The sequence below is a fragment of the Cervus canadensis genome, chromosome 9 (assembly GCF_019320065.1).
Source record: "Cervus canadensis isolate Bull #8, Minnesota chromosome 9, ASM1932006v1, whole genome shotgun sequence".
In the NCBI taxonomy this organism is placed as follows: domain Eukaryota; kingdom Metazoa; phylum Chordata; class Mammalia; order Artiodactyla; family Cervidae; genus Cervus; species Cervus canadensis.
Window position 1 is genome coordinate 10,211,020 of NC_057394.1, and position 17,643 is coordinate 10,228,662.

Sequence of the window (17,643 nt, forward strand, 5' to 3'; positions counted from 1 at the left end):
CGTCATCACACTACTGGGCATATACCCCGAGGAAACCATAAATTCAAAAGCACGCATTCACCCCAGTGTTCACTGCTGCACCATTTACAATAGCCAGGCCATGGAAGCAACCTAAATAATCAACGGAGGAATGGATAAAGAAGATGTGGTACGTATATACAATGGAATATTTCTCGGCCCTCAAAAGGAACAGCACTGGGTCATTTGTAGAGATGAGAATGGACCTAGAGCCTGTCATATAGAGTGAAGTAAGAAAGAGAAAAACAAATATCCTGTGTTGACGCATAATTGTGGCATCTGGAAAAAAGAGGCCTCTTTAGTGATGAACTTTGAAGGAAGAACCAAAGCAATCCTGATGCCTGGACCAGGGGAGGGAAGACCAGGGAAGGATAAGCAGGGTCATCCTCGTGCTGGCAGCTGGACAGCTTAGCACAGCCCCTCCCTGGCGTGGCCTCAGGAAGAGGTCACAGGAGAAAACTACCCAGGAAGCAAACGCATTCTTCCAGAGCTTTCCACTTTCATCCGTTCGCATCACCAGCTTTATGTTTCTCTCCTTGTCATACTCTCTCCAGTCTATTTCCAGATCTCAATCACGGGTAATCCTTGTTTTCATTGTATCAGCGTTTGTTATAAAGTGCCTCGGCCATGGCCTCCTAGCCAGCTTCCTGGGGTAGCTAGTTGGGGTGAACAAGTCATTCTCCCCAGTTCTGCTGGCTGGAGGAGGGGGCTCTGGTAGGTTCTCATGGGTGGACTTATGATGTCCGAAAGGGACATCGTCAGTGGGTGCGCCTCATAAGTGGAGGTTGTGGTAACGGGAATAAAATTGTGTGCACTTGATGTAGTACTGAGGTAGTCTAGAATACTTTATTTGTGTTGTTGTTGTTTAGTCCCTGACTCATGTCCGGCTCTTTGCGACCCCATCAACTATAGCCTGCCAAACTCCTCTGTCCATGGGATTTCCCAGGCAAGAATACTGGAGTGGGTGGCCATTTCCTCCTTGAGGGGATCTCCCCCACCCAGGGATCAAACTTGCATCTCTTGATTGGCAGGTGGGTTCTTTATCACTGAGCCACCTGGAAGCCCTTTATTTGTATAATGAAGTGAAGTGAAAGTTGTTCAGTCATGTCCCAACTCTTTGCTACCCTATAGACTGCAGCCTGCCAGGCTCCTCTGTTGTTGGAATTCTCCAGGCAAGAATACTAGAGTGGGTTGCCATTTCCTTCTCCAGGGGATCTTTCCAACCCAGGGATTGAACCTGGGTCTCCTGTACTGTAAGCAGACTTTACCATCTGAGCCACCAGGGAAGCCCATTTGTACAATACTTGTCATTAACACGCAGGAGGTTCTGTGGAATGAGATGCCCAAAGCTGTGGCTGAAGATCCATATGTTTATCATTGCTCTGTAGTTTATGGTGAGGACATGTTCTTAATGGTGTTCCACATTAGGCAAGAGTGTTTACTGATGTCAGGTTCAAGTCCAGAAGGACCCCAACATCTTCCAGCCCTAGATGATTCTCCAACTCATCTCATGATCCAGGCTCTGAAGCAAGGGGTGGAGGGGTCCTGGTGAGAAAGTGTGTTTTGAAACCAAGGGTCGAGCTTCCTTTTGATTCCATGTTGCTTTAGGAGCTACATCAGTTAGCGGGAGGTGAATTCTGTTACCTGCCTGAATATTTGAACAAACACAAAGTTCAGTGTCCTTTCTTTAAAATGAGTTATGATTCCCCATGGTAGCTCAGCTGGGAAAGAATCCGCCTGCAATGCAGGAGACCCCAGTTCAATTCCTTGGTCTGGAAGTTCCCCTGAAGAAGGGATCGGCTACCCACTCCAGTACTGTGGGCCTTCCCAGGTGACTCAGACAGTAAAGAATCTGTCTGCCATGTGGGAGATCTGGGTTCGATCCCTGGGTTGGGGAGATCCTCTGGAGGAGGGCATGGCAACTCACTCCAGTATTCTTGTCTGGAGGATTCCCATGGACAGAGAAGCCTGGCGGGTCCCAGTCCGTGGGATCGCAAAGAATCGGACACAACTGAGGACTGAGCACAGCACATTATGTTAAGTGCTTTTTGTTCACCAGGCTTTATACCCACAGGTGTGCACTAAGTGCTTTATCCAACGGTCTCCCTCGTTCCTAAAGAGCTCCCTTAGATAGAAACCCCATGATCATATCCCCACTTTACAGGGGAGGACACAGAGGCTCAGGGGTTTCACAGCTCGTCATGGAACAAGTGGCAGAGCCAGGATCTGAACCCATTTCTGTCTTGATTCCAAAGCCCACTTTCCAAACTACAAAGTGAGACTACCTCTCACTGCATGTCTTGGGTTTGAGTGATTTCTTCATATCCAGCGTGGTCTCCAAGAGGCATCTCTGTAGACCTCTCACTCCTGTTTCCCAAACACCAGCCCGGCTCCTCTTCTGCTCAGAATTAATGACGGTGGGTGGCTGGGGTGACATCCGGGTGGCCTCCCACGGTGAGCCCCCCAGTCCAAACCAAATGGCGAGATCAAGCCCACTGGGGGTGTCATTTCCTCACCCCTCTAAAAGGAATTCCGTTCTTTCTGCTTGCCAAACGCTCTGTTCCCTTGCTAAGCCTGCGTTAGTCACTGGGATATGTCAATATGTGAATGGATTTACTGTGTTCCAACAGCTGCAGAGGCCCGAGCATATGCCCCACACATGGCAGAAAGAGGGGCTGGGGGTGGGGCACCCGGCCGGCAACTGGGATCCCCAAGATCGCACCCGGGCCCTGAGACTGGAGAGAGGATGCTGGGAGAAGACCAGCAAATACTGGGTCCGGCTCTTGGCTCCCCTACCGCCCCCACCCTGGCAAAGTGATGAGGATACTCGTGAGCGGCGAGGGGACAGCCCTAGAAAACATGTCCCCTCCGAGGTGTGGCTCTTGTCCGCTCGCAAGGGAGCCCATCTGTCCAACAGTGCCTGAAATAACACCGCCGGCCAGCGAGGAGTGTCCATTGTCACACGCACATTTGGGCCGCAGGTCGTCCCCACGGGCCCCTGTAATTCAAGTCACAACAGCCTCTTCCGTGACAGGGAGGTGGGGAGTCAAAGTGGTGACTGTGATTCCAGCAACCGGGAGGATTGTTTTCCTAAGCATTTCTGCCAGTGGCTACGGAGGACTCTTTGTGTGCGGCACCCACAGGAGATCTTGAAATTTAGGCAGCTATCAAATTCCAAATTAAACACACCTCAGCGCAGCCTGATCCTGTGGATCTGCATTCGGGAAAGGCCAGAGTGTGATTGTGCTGGAAGCTTTTAGATGGAACTCCTCCTAACAGGCTTTCGCAGGATCTCAAATTAGAGTTTGAAGCTAGCAGGCTGACGGAGCTGTTGTTTAAAAAACTCAGAAATAGTCTGCTTTGAACCTCGGGTCTCGGAATTTTCTAGAATGGGCTATTATGATCCAGTCATGTGGGGGTTTTTCTTACTGTTTTTTACACCCAGTGGGGCCTGGAGCTGACATCCGGCCTTTGTCACTCCTTTTCCAGAGGTGAGCAGCGGTCAGACTGTAGCAAACATTTTTTCCTTTCCCCTAAACATTAACTTTGATATCAGGGAGGTGGGGAATCAAGATGGTGCCATCCAGGACTGAGGTTTAGAAAAGGATTCTCATGAACACGAGCTGTGAATCTGTAGTTTCAGATCCTAAACCTGTGTCTCTCCTGCTTTGGGCCCTTGGGCAAATTACTTAGCATCCCAAGCCTCAGCTTTTTCTTCTATAAAATGGGGACAATGGTAGCAAGAAGAACTAACTTGTTAGATTGTTGTGTGAATTAAATGACGTGATTAGGGGAGGAGCTTCCCTGGTGGCCCCATGGTTAAGACTCCCACCTTCCATTGCAAGGGACACGGGTTCAATCTCTGGTCCGGGAACTAAGACCCACATATAGTGCAACTCAGCAAAAAAAAAAAGTAAAATGACATATTTGGAAATTCCCTGGTGGTCCAGCGGTTCGGACTCACCACTTTCACAGTCACGGGCCTGCAGTTGATCCCTGGTCAGGGACCTAAGGCCGCACAAGCTGCAGCTCAGCCAAAAGAAAAAAAAAAAAAAATGACATGATTAACAAAATATTTAGCACAGTACTTGGCTCGTGTAATCAACACTTAATGTATTGGTAGAGTGTTTCTAAAGATGAAGATGGAAGTTGATTTTTGATGTTTCTTTTGTTCCCTTATCCCTCTTGGGGGAGTGTAAGGTTTATTCTTGGTTTGTTTTTTTTTTTGGAGAGGGGCTGCAGGAGCTCTAGCACAAGCACAGACCACAGAAAGGCGGAAGGCCGAGGCACTCGAGGTCAGTGGGTGGAAGCACAGGTTCAGACACCGGGGAGAAGAGGCAGCAGCCCCAGGCTGGGAGCTGAGGGTCCCCAGGCCCGCTTGAAGCAGGCCAGGGACAGGGCGAGGCTGTGGGTGGGGGTTCAAGCCCCAGAAGGTTGCTCTGTGGGGTGCATGGATGGGTCAGCGTGGGCTTCAGGAATGGCAGGAAAGAGGTTGATTTTTTTTTTTAATTGTACCACAGTAAAATATATAGAACACAAATTTTACCATTTTAACTGCTTGTTTTTGAAATTTCTTTTCTTTTTCTTTAAATTTTTTGGCCATACTACGTGACATGTGGGACTGCCCTGGTAGCTCAGAGGTAAAGAATCCGCCTACCAGTGCAGGAGATGTGGGTTTGATCCCTGGGTCGGGAAGATCCCCTGGAGAAGGAAATGGCAACCCACTCCAGCGTTCTTGTCTGGGAAATCCCATGGACAGACAAGCCTGGTGGGCTACAGTCCATGGGGTGGCAGAGTTGGACATGACTGAACAACTAACCAACAACTTGACATGTGGCATCTTAGTTTCCCTGACCAGGGCTTGAACCCATGGCCCCTGCCTTGGAAGTATGGAGCCTTAACCACTGGACCACCAGGAAGGCCCATTTCTAACTGTTCTTAAGAGTACAGTTCAGCAGCTTTAAGAAGATGATCACTGATGTGTAACCACCACCACCAACACCCATCTCTAGAACTTGAAAACGTTTTCCCCCAACTCAGACTCTGTACCCATTAAACACTAACCCAAATTCTCCCCTCCCCCAGCCCTTGGCAGCCACCCTTCCACTCTCTGTCTCTATGAGTCTGACTGTTCTAGGAACCTCTTGTAAGTACGATCATACACTATTTGTCCTTGTGTGTCTGGTTTATTCCACTCAACATGAAGTCTTCAAGGTTCATCCTTATTGTAACCTATGTCAGAATTCCCTCCCTTTTTAAGGGGAAATCATATATTCTGTTGCAAGTATTCATCACATTTTGTTTATCTTGGATGACATTGGGTTGTTTCCAGCTTTTGCTTACTGTGATTATTGCTTCTAGATCCCCTGGGGAAGGGATAGGCTACCCACTCCAGTATTTTTGGGCTTTCTTGGTAGCTCAGACTGTAAAGAATCTGCCTGCAATGCGGGACACCTGAGTTCAAAACCTGGGTTGGGAAGATCCCCTGGAGGAGGGCGTGGCAACCCACTCCAGTATTCTTGCCTGGAGAATTCCATGGAGAGAGGAGCCTGGTGGGCTATACTCTATGGGGTTGCAAAGAGTCAGACATGACTGAGCGACTAAGCACAACACATAGTGATTCTATGTTTTATTTTTTAAAAAGCTATCATAATGTTTTCAGTAGTAGTTGTACCATTTTACATTCCTACCAACAGTGCACACATGTTCTAACTTCACTATACCTCACCAATACTTATTCTCTGTGTTTTCTTTTCTTTTCTTTTTTAAATAATTTCCATCCTAATGGGTGGGAAGTGGCATCTCATTGTGGAGGAATGATTTTCACGGCATCATTAAAGAGTCAGTCTGTGAACAAAAGGTCTGATCAGCCCAGTGCCTGGCACGTGCTGAACGTCTCAGAACTGCCCCTCCTTTAAGGCACTAGCAGTTTGAGTGTGTCGGACCAAGCGATCTCAGCTCACTAGATTCTTAGCTGTCTCTGGAGCAGGCCCTATTTGGGGACAAGTGGCCCACCTTGGCAGTGGGACTTTATGGGCACCAGTGTGTCCATCTGGCACCAAAGGTGGTCTTCACCAGGTTGGCGGGGTGCCCGACGTCCCCAGCAGGAAGGTTACCTGTTGACGTGGAGACAGGTGCTGGGAGGAGCGGCCTGCTGGTCCGCGTGAGCGCCCTGGATGGCTGGCACCGGCGGGGAGTCCTGGGAAGGCGGGTCGGGCCGTCCCGTTGGGGAAAGGCAGGGAGACGATCTGAAGCCGGAAACCAGGCAGCCTGACGAGGCAGGGAGGGGCTGGGGGCCGCCTGGGCCGGCTCCTCTGCTCCTGGGTCAGTGGCTGAATGGGGCACATGCCCCACTCTGTCAGTGTCAGAACTCCTGTGCGGCTTCATCCAGAACCAGGACACTCACTCTCTCTGGGACCTCTCTGGAGTCTGTCTCCTGTTCACCTCCTGTCCTGAAATGCACCCCCATTCGGGTCCCCACTTGCAGCTCCCTCCCACTTGGAGTTTTAGTTCCTGCATTTCTCACCACCTGGAGCTTAACTAGAAAATCTAAAAGGCTTTATTCATCTTTGCTCTAGATGGCTAGTAGCTTCAGGCTAAATGTGCCAAGTGGGGTTTAGAGAATAAAAGGAGGATTTTGGAGAACGCAAGTATTTGTCCTTTCCACGTTTATGAGCGCATTCTTGGTCATATGGCCATGGCAGTCAGTGGAGACGCAGGTGATGGAGGCATTGCCCCTACTGTTGAGGAGTCTGGTGTATGGCCAGGGACATAAACATAGAAGCCAGTGGATGTGGACAGTTTAAATGTGCCAGGTACTACTGTGAAGATCGTACACGGTCTGGGCGGGGGAGGCAGAAACAACTGGGGGGGGGTGCTCAGGGAAGGCTTCAAAGAGGAGGTGACGCCAGCTCACTCACCTTGGCTGCAGTGTCAAATAATCGGGGTTTAAAGGTGTCAGAATCCAGAGCCCACCTTGCCATTCCGTTTAGTTTAGTCGCTCGGTCGTGTCCAACTCTTTGCGACCCCATGAACCGCAGCACACCAGGCCTCCCTGTCCATCACCAACTCCCGGAGTCCACCCAAACCCATGTCCATCAAGTTGGTGATGCCATCCAACCATCTCATCCTCTGTCGTCCCCTTCTCCTGCCCTCAATCTTTCCCAGCATCAGGGTCTTTTCAAATGAGTCAGCTCTTCAAATCAGGTGGCCAAAGTATTGGAGTTTCAGCGTCAGCATCAGTCCTTCCAATGAACACCCAGGACTGACCTCCTTTAGGATGGACTGGTTGGATCTCCTTGCAGTCCAAGGGACTCTCAAGAGTCTTCTCCAACACCACAGTTCAAAAGCATCAATTCTTCTGCACTCAACTGTATAGTCCAACTCTCACATCCATACATGACCACTGGAAAAACCATAGCCCTTGCTATTAAGTTTCTCTCCTTAATTTTCCTGTGGTGTTTTTATGTTTTAAGAGAGAACTACATCAGAAAACGAAAGGCCACCAGCCAGGGTTCCAGGTCTCCCTTCCTTACGCGGGAGCTCAGGGGACAGCAGTTGGGTTTCCTGTTTCCCTATCATGTCTCCCTCCCGGGACTGTTGGGAATTAACCTCCCGATCAGTAACACTACACTTACATATTTAAGAGGCACTTACAGTTCCTGGTTGGGGCTTTAAGAATCTTACATCAAAAAAAACTTAAGTTAGTATCAAGTAGAAAGTACTTCTTATTAATATTTACTTAGAGGTGGTCAAACAACAGAAGTGTATGTGAAAGAAGCTTTAGCTCTTCCATTGATCAAAAAGAAAGCACGTTAAAACATTATACTTTAAACTCATGAGTAATCAAAAAATACAGTTTGTTCTTTCCCCCAAGTGTATTCATCTCTCTCCCTTCAAAAGTTAGTACACACTTAGAAGAATAAAAATTTTAAGAAGCAAACAAAAGTAAAAACAGAAAAAAAGACCAGAAAAGAAAAAAGTACACACTTAAGGTTAGTGAATAATAACTAGTAAATCTGCTGTTATAATGGCTGCAGACAGGACCAAAGCATTTCATTTTCTTCAACTCAACAAATACGTTAAAATCTAGATTCAAACTGTTTTTTTTTTTTTTTTTGCTTTTTGTATATCTACATGTTATTTTATTCTTAAAAGAAAAAGTGACCTTTTCTATGTTTTTTATTTTAGGGATCCATCACTAAGTTTTTTGTAACTCCTGATATTGTCTAAAAAAAAAATAGGTTTTAAAAAAGACCGCTGGTGATTTTCAGGCATTTATTCAAATATTTCCCTGCTTCTAAAATACATGGAAAAGTGATACGACTGCTTTCTTAAAGGATTTACCAGGGATTACAGTCTTCAAGTAAAGGGATCCTGAATTCAGTCTGGTTGTCAGTTTGATTAAGAAGGAAGGAGCTCATCTTGGTATAAATATTCGTGAACGGTGCTGTGTGACAGTCTGGCCCGGAGCACCCGGTGGGGGAAGCCTTCTAACTACAGTTGCAAATATTCTAAGTAATTTATTTTGGAATTAGCGGTGGTAGGTTTGAAGAAAAGACTTCTCTGTGGGCTTGTGATTTTCTTGGGGAGCAGAGTGAAGTCCCCACACCTTGGGGCTCTGGGCTGGTGACAGTGTGTGGGTGCCCCCATGGCTCCCATATCCGCCTTACTTACATTCCTTGCTTTATCCTAGGTGACCTCCCGGTCAGTAACACTACACTTACTTATTTAAGAGGCACTTACAGTTCCTGACTGGAGCTTCCATGGTGGCTCAGAGGTTAAAGCGTCTGCCTGCATCTGCCTTTGTCTGCCTGCAATGCAGGAGACCTGGGTTCGATCCCTGGGTCTGAAAGATCCCCTGGAGAAGGAAATGGCAACCCACTCCAGTATTCTTGCCTGGGAAATCCCATGGATGGAGGAGCCTGGTGGGCCACAGTCCACAGGGTCACAAAGAGTCGGACACGACTGAGCGACTTCACTTTTACTTTACAGTTCCTGACGGGGTAGCGGCAATTTCTTTCCTCTCAGAACTGAGACATTTTTAAAATGATGTATTGACAAGAAAGGTAAGGGTAAGGGATGTGTCTAGTTCAGGCAAGAAGGGAGGAAGAGAGTTTTGAAGATGTTAGAAACTGTTGTTGCCATTTGGGGCTGTCAGCTTGGCTAACTGAAAGAAAGGAGGCAAGACAGTTTCCTTCTCTTAATGTGAGGTGGGCTAGAAGAATATTTAAGAATTAGTGGGCTAAGATTTGGGGGAAGTGCAGCAGACGGTGGCCAAATTTTGTTGAAGTCATTCACATGAAAATCTGAATCAGAAATTAAATCTAAGTGAATGGCATGCTTCTTCAGTTTACCGAAATGGTGACATAAATTAAACCTAAATGAATGGCATGCTTATCCAGTTCACCGAAATGGTGACATAAATTAAATCTAAGTGAATGGTGTGCTTATCCAGTTTACTGAAATGGTGACATAAATTATCTAAGTGAATGGCATGCTTATCCAGTTTACCGAAATGGTGACATAAATTAAATCTAAGTGAATGGCATACTTCTTTAGTTTACCAAAAGGGTGACTTTAGTGATGGGAAAATAATGTGATCTGAACATCAGATGAGAGTGACCGTGGATGGCCAGTCTGGTCATGGAACATGAGGAAATTTGTGTGTTTTGGACTAGGCAGGGGAGGGCTTGGACGGCCACCCTATTTCGGGAATGCTGTGTCAGCCAGGAGGCCTAGGGATTTGCCTGTCCTGCTTGTTATGTTTGAGTCTTTGGCTGGATGTGTGTTCCGTGTGAAATTTGAATGTCCTTCTTGGTTGGCTAGAATCTTTGCATGAGAGCCCTTTTGAGGAATGTTAGTTAATGAAGCTGGGAGCCACTTAGGGAGCTGGCATAGAAATGCTTCTGGACACAAGGACGAGCTACTGCAGGAAAGGGGCAGGTGCGTGGGATTAGTGAAAGGAATCGCCCAGGAAATGGGGAAATGAGGTGATCTTCCTGACCGCCACGTGGCACATTCCAAGCTGTAGGAGCCAGGGGGCGTTTTCAGGAAGAGGGGACGACCACACCACTTTCTTTCCTGTCAAAGTACACAAAATGCAGATTATACCACAGGTGGCTGAATCAACGCCAAGTTCCCCACTAGATAATTCAGACCATGGAGATGAAGGAAGAGACGCCCAGAGCAAAGATGGTGGATGGGATAAAAGTGAGAAGTTTATGGTAGTGCTTCCCATCTTTTATTCATGGAGGCACACAGAGAAAATAGTATTATTTATCGATTTATTTATTTTTCAAAGTTTTTTTTGGCCACACTGCGAGGCATACAGGATCTTAGTTCCCAGACAAGGGATGGAAGCTGTACTCCTCTGCAGTGGAAGCACAGAATCTTAACCACTGGAGTACCAGGAAGGCCCAAGAAGACAATATTTTTATGGCAACTGGGCAGCTCTTGGCAGGAGATGACCACTTGGGAAGCTAAGGGTCACCGAAGGGTTGAGGAGATCAGAGGTTCAAGCACACACCTGGAGCCCATTCTTGCACACTGACTGGGAAAACTCTGACCCAGTGACCATCGTGATTGCAGGATGGAGCTCATGGAGCCCTTTGAGAATCTGATGAAGTTTATGGGCCCTCATCCCAGAAAAACCATTACGTACGTGCATGCATGCCAAGTAGCTTCAGTCATGTCTGACTCTTTGCAGCCCCGTGGATTACAGTCCACTAGGCTCCTCTGTCCATGGGATTCTCCAGGCAAGAATCCTGGAGTGGGTTGCCATGCCCTCCTCCAGAGGATCTTCCCGAGTAGGGATCGAACCCGTGTCTCTTACATCTGCTGCACTGGCAGGTGAATTCTTTACCACTAGCGCCACCTGGGAAGCCCTCCATCATGTACATACACACAGAATTTTACTCACAATTTCAAGGGCTTCATGAAGTGCTCAAGTCCACTTCTGGATCTCAAGATAAGAACCCTCCCTTTGGGTAATTAAAGAAAGGATGTTAATGAAGAAATGGAGGCAAAGTCATGTGGATAAACTCGGATAAAAAATTCGGATTAAAAAAAAATCCATCTACAGAAGGACAGAACCACAAACTCTACCTAAAAGGGTTTTCAAAGACCCTGTCTGTAAAGCTCTGGCTTTGGAAATGGTTCAAAGGTTGGGGACACCAAGCAGAAAATATCCAGTCCAGGTAATTAGATCCAAACAATTGAGCAGATTGCAATGGTTGAGCAGATTGCTGAGCCCCATGTTGTCTACTTTTTAAAGGTATTAGTGCTAACTTGGTCAGGGTGATTATTTGGTCAGCACAGAGGCACAAATTTCATTTCTGAATCCTTCCCGTCTAAACCATTTTCCAAAGGAACCTTCTCGAATTCTCTCAATGTGCATGGGGGAATGGGCTGGCCCTGGGGAAAGCAGGCTCCTGTAAGTATAACAGGGGCTCCTTGGGCATTTCCTACCCTGAGAGGCTCTGCTGCTTGGTTTGAAATCAATTGTTCTGAGTGACTCAGCTTCACTTGCCCAGCTCAGCACTGTGCACCCTCAAAACACCTAGATTCCTACCACGACAAGTACTCAAAACAAGCCATTCATGCCTTACCAATGATTTCAGGAACAAAACAGAAACCAGATCTCAAGACTAAGTGGTGAGGAAGGCATGGATTGTCAGCTTTACCTTGAATAATGTATGACTTCTGTTAGTTTAATCTCAGGTCTCACATCACGTGAAAAGTTGTCTCCTTGCAAAATGTAGCCTGGAGGGAAATTTTGCCAGTGTCGTGCTCCGGTGAGTTAATATGCAGTGCAACAGTTTTATAACAGATTATTTACCAACGGGAACAGAATGCCTTGGCACGAGATGCCTTTGAGAGAGCAGTTGTATTGCACTAGCTAATTCCACGTTTCAGAAATCATTTCCACGTACCTCCTAGTTCTTGTAGGTTCTCTCAAACTCTTCCCTCTACTGGTGAAATGAAAGAACTGACAAGTAGGTGAGATTATGTTGCCCTCTGGTGTCTGCCAACCCCAAAGAAGGAGCTAGAACTGGAAGGGGGGACAAGAAGTAGAAGGAAAATGGAAAGAAGACACTCCATACCAAGTGAAAGAGGGAGGGGTGGGGAGGTGAGCGAATGGGGAGAGAAGGGACATGAACCTGACATGGATCCCACCTCTTCTTGCTGGTGAGTGACAAGTTTTCAACTCCCCATTCTGGCTGAGAAAGAGTGTGATTGCTGGGCCATTGGCCTGATCAACCTGGAGCCTTTGTGATCTGTGATGGAGGAGGAGGTTCTTGGGCGAATAGGGCCTGGCTTTTCTCTTTGGAGAACCAACGGGGGAAGAAAACTGGGTGATGGCCATCCGTCAGCATTGTAGATGCCTATCTGAGGACCCATCTCTTCCTTGATTGAAGACTGAGATTTCCATCCTTTCTTGGGATTACCAGAAGATGCATGCTCCTTGGAAGGAAAGCTATGATAAACCTAGACAGTGTATTAAAAAGCAGAGCCATCACTTTGCCACAAAGATCCATATAGTCAAAGCTATGACTTTTCCCAGTAGTCATATACAGATGTGAGAATTGGACCATAAAGAAGGCTGAGCACTGAAGAATTGATGCTTTCGAATTGCGGTGCTGGAGAAGACTCTTGAGAGTCCCTTGGACTGGAAGGTGATCAAACTAGTCCATCCTAAAGGAGATCAACCCTGAATATTCATTGGAAAGACTGAAGCTGAAGCTCCAATACTTTGGCCACCTGATGTGAAGAGCCAGCTCATTGGAAAAGACCCTGATGCTGGGAAAGATTGAGGGCAGGAGAAGGCAGTGACAGAGGATGAGACGGTTGGATGGCATCACCAACTCAATGGACATGAATCTGAGCAAACTCCAGGAAATAGTGAAGGACAGGGAAGCCTGGCGTGCTGCAGCCCATGGGATTGCAAAGACTGAACAACAAACAACAATGACCATGTAAGTAACTCAGGTTGGTGCTAACTAGAGTCAAGGAAACTGTGAAAGACTAGAAATCTAACACAAGGGAGGTTTAGAGGGAGAAAAGAAAGCCAATGGAATCATTTCCAAAGATAGCTAATTCATAGATTTGCAAATTATTTCAATTTATTGAATCTTTATGCAACTATGCAATGGAAAGAGAAGAAGGCATAATAATAGTGGTTTCCCCAAACTCTTATTTGTAGGAATACAGATAAGGGGTGGCGTGGATTGGGTCAGGCACCCTACTGGGCACTTCCTGTTTCAACCCCCCCCCCCCCAGGTATGTCCCCCACAGGTGGGACAGCTTAGATGAATGCATATGAATGCCTAGGGTTGACTGTTAGGGCAAAGAAGCTGCAGAAGGACACTCTGAGCCCTACGTGGGGTGTGTGTGGGATCCTACCCATTTCACCTTTGAACTTGGGCTCTTTGAGTACCCATTCACCTCAACTCACTTCCCTTGCATTTCCTCCCTCAGAGAGAGTGACTCCAATACTTTGACCACCTGATTTGAAGAGCCCACTCGTCAGAAAAGACCCTGATGCTGGGAAAGATTGAGGGCAGGAGAAAGGGGCGACAGAGAGTGAGATGGTTGGATGGCATCTTTGACTCAACGGGCATGAGTTTGAGCAAATTCCAGGAGACAGTGAAAGACAGGGAAGCCTGGCGTGCTGCAGTCGATGGGTGGCAAAGAGTGGGGCACTGAATGACTGAACAACAACTTCTATAACACTGGTTTTGCCAGTGACCTTCGTGATCTTTTCTCCAAAAAGATGTGGTGAGACTCACTGTATTCAGACCAGGTTGCTCCTTAAGACATCAGTTCGTTTTGGCTTTGTTTTGTCAAAATGTGAGATACACTGAATTGGATCCATCATTTTGCTAAATCCTTCCCCTGCCACGACCTTGTCTTCCTTTGTAAGTCAAAGCTATTTCGTATTACCCATGCCACAAAATGATTTACAAAATGAAAGAGAGGAACAATCTATTCTAATGGTTGGAAAGCAATAAAAAATATTTCAGTGTGCCTGGCCAATCTTGACTTCTGGGGAGCATTCACTTGTGAACTGAAAACTGGGGAAAGAAAAGATGAAAACCAGCCCTCAGGGTTCTAATTCCGAGCGCACATCTTCCAAGGAAAAAAACATATTTGTTTTTTTGGTTCAGATTCTGCATGTGTCAAGCAAAGTTATTAGCCTGCACCCCTCTATCGGTGATGCTGTGCAGAGCTGTGGTTGATTTCTGTGAGGCTGATTCTCAGAACGGGGGCTTGGAGGTTGATGGTGGAGGGAGAGGGGCTGAGGGTGGGCGTGGAGGCAGGCAAATCCATAAAAGGCGGTCCTGTCAGTTTCCTCGGCCAGGGGTGGGGGGAGAGTGGGCTCTTAAATTCGAATCTTCCTAGGCTCCATCTTTTCCTCTGTCTTCCTTCCTCTCTCAAATAATAATGCCCTTGTGAAGAAAGATTTAAAAATTTTTTTCCTTTTTGCTTTTCTATTATTGATTTTTGTTTTCTTTGGCCAGGGTTGAGGGATCTTAGTTCCCCCGAAGCAGGGATCAAACCCTTGTCCAGGCAGTGAAAAACCCCTGATCGCTAACCACTGGACTGCCAGGGAATTCCCAAGAAAGGTATATTAAAAATTAAAGAACAACAGACAACAACAAAAAAAATCTCCAAAAAAAAGGGGGGGAGTGGACTTCCCTGATGGTCCAGTGGTTGAGACTTTGCCGTGAAAGACATTTTAAAAATTAAGAAACAACAGACAAAAAAAAATCTCAAAAAGAAAGGAGGGGGGCACTTCCCTGGCAGTCCAGTGATTGAGTCTTTGCCTTCCAATGCTGGGGTTGTGGGTTCAATTCCTGGTCAGGGAGCTAGGATCCCACATGCCCCATGGCCCAAAATCCAAAACATTAAAAACGAAAAAAAGAAGCAGCAGCAATATTATAACAATGAAGAATTTAAAAAATGGTCCACATAAAAAAATCCTAATAAAACCCCAGCAGAGGGTTCTGGACGCCTGTCTCACACTCCTGCGGGCACCTCCCACCTCTCAGAGCCTGCCTGCAGTCCAGGGCTGGGTGAGCAGGAGATTTAAGGCTGTCGGGGTCGGGCTGCAAATCTGCTGGCACCCTGGCTGATGAATCAGTAGTAAAACTCGGCTCGGTAATATTTGTACGGAAAATGCAATGTTTGCACACTAAAGCTCTCCAGATTTTTAAGCCGTAGGAGCGAAGCCAGTTTACAATCAATGATAACAGGTTTCCCTTGTTGCCATTACCACAAATAGTATCTGATTTCGGCGAAATGGTGGCGGGCAGCAGGAGACCCAACAATGCAGATTTTAATCAGAAAATTTAATTTTATATACAATTCACAGTCTGTGCACGGCGAGAAGTGTTTCTCACTGCGTGAACTTTCAGGACTCAGCTCCAAGCAAAAGGGAGTTTCAATTGATGTAAAGCCTTTCTCAGCACACAATACCCCCAAAGCACTTCCTGGTAATACAAGCTGGTGCTGCTGCCGTCCACATATTTCTGAACATCACCCAGCAGATTTATTCAGAGCAATTAAAAGAAGCGGCTGCTCCCCACGCAAATCCATGGTTAATGTAGGTATTAAGTTGGCCGAGATTTCAAGGCCGCCTGGCCTCCCTGGGTCCTCTCTGGGCTGAGTTGCTCCCTGATAAAAGGCACCTTTCCGCCTGGGCTCATTGTGTTTCCCAGCTGACTTGTAAACTGAACAGAAACCTGAATTGAAAATGCTGATGGAGCCTTTAAGAGAAGGGCATCGGAGGAGCTGCCTCTCAGGCCCAGGAAGAGTGGTGGGTATGGGGTGGAGGGTCAGGGAGGCTGGCTCCTGATTCACTCGATGGACTGGAATGCTGGCTGGGTCCTAAGGGGTCGAGGCTGGTTTTTCGGATTTGGGGGTGGGACCAGAGCAGGCCCTGTGTGATGGAGTGGGGTGGGGGGATATCACACCCATACTTGGTAGGACTGTTGGTAAGAGTCAGAGGGAGGAGGCAGAGGCAGAGTGGGGGAGGCAGGAGATGGAAATGGCCCGAGGCTGAGCATTGCAGGGAAGTTCAGTTCAGTTCAGTCACTCAGTCATGTCCTACTCTTTGCGACCCCATGAACCGCAGCACACCAGGCCTCCCTGTCCATCACCAACTCCTGGAGTTTCCCAAACTCATGTCCATTGAGTCGATGATGCCATCCAACCATCTCATCCTCTCGTCCCCTTCTCCTCCTGCCCTCAATCTTTCCCAGCATCAGGGTCTTTTCAAATGAGTCAGCTCTTCAAATCAGGTGGCCAAAGTATTGGTGTTTCAGCTTCAGCATCAGTCCTTCCAATGAACACCCAGGACTGATTTCCTTTAGGATTGGACTGGTTGGATCTCCTTGCAGTCCAAGGGACTCCCAAGAGTCTTCTCGAACACCACAGTTCAAAAGCATCAATTCTTCTGCGCTCAGCTTTCTTTATAGTCCAAATCTCACATCCATACATGACCACTGGAAAAACCATAGCCTTGACTAGACAGACCTTTCTTGACAAAGTAATGTCTCTGCTTTTTAATATGCTATCTAGGTTGGTCATAACTTTCCTTCCAAGGAGTAAGCATCTTTTAATTTCATGGCTGCAGTCACCATCTACAGTGATTTTGGAGCCCCCCAAAATAAAGTCAGCCACTGTTTCCACTGTTTCCCCATCTATTTCCCATGAGGTGATGGGACCAGATGCCATGATCTTAGTTTTCTGAATGTTGAGCTTTAAGCCAACTTCTTCACTCTCCTCTTTCACTTTCATCAAGAGGCTCTTTAGTTCTTCACTTTCTGCCATAAGGGTGGTGTCATCTGCATATCTGAGGTTATTGATATTTCTCCCGGCAATCTTGATTCCAGCTTGTGCTTCTTCCAGCCCAGCGTTTCTCATGATGTACTCTGCATATAAGTTAAATAAGCAGGGTGACAATATACAGCCTTGACATACTCCTTTTCTTGTTTAGAACCAGTCTGTTGTTCCATGTCCAGTTCTAACTGTTGCTTCCTGACCTGCATACAGGTTTCTCAAGAGACAGGTCAGGTGGTCTGGTATTCCCATCTCTTTCAGAATTTTCCGCAGTTTGTTGTGATCCACACAAAGGCTTTGTCATAGTCAATAAAGCAGAAATAGATGTTTTTCTGGAACTATCTTGCTTTTTCGATAATCCAGCGAATATTGGCAATTTGATCTCTGGTTCCTCTGCCTTTTCTAAAACCAGCTTGAACATCTGGAAGTTCACAGTTCATGTATTGCTGAAGCCTGGCTTGGAGAATTTTAAGCATTACTTTACTAGTGTGTGAGATGAGTGCAATTGTGCGATAGTTTGAGCATTCTTTGGCATTGCCTTTCTTTGGGATTGGAATGAAAACTGACCTTTTCCAGTCCTGTAGCCACTGCTGCGTTTTCCAAATTTGCTGGCATATTGAGTGCAGCACTTTCACAGCATCATCTTTCAGGATTTGAAATCGCTCAACTGGAATTCCATCACCTCCACTATCTTTGTTCATAGTGATGCTTTCTAAGGCCCACTTGACTTCACATTCCAGGATGTCTGGCTCTAGTTGAGTGATCACACCATCGTGATTA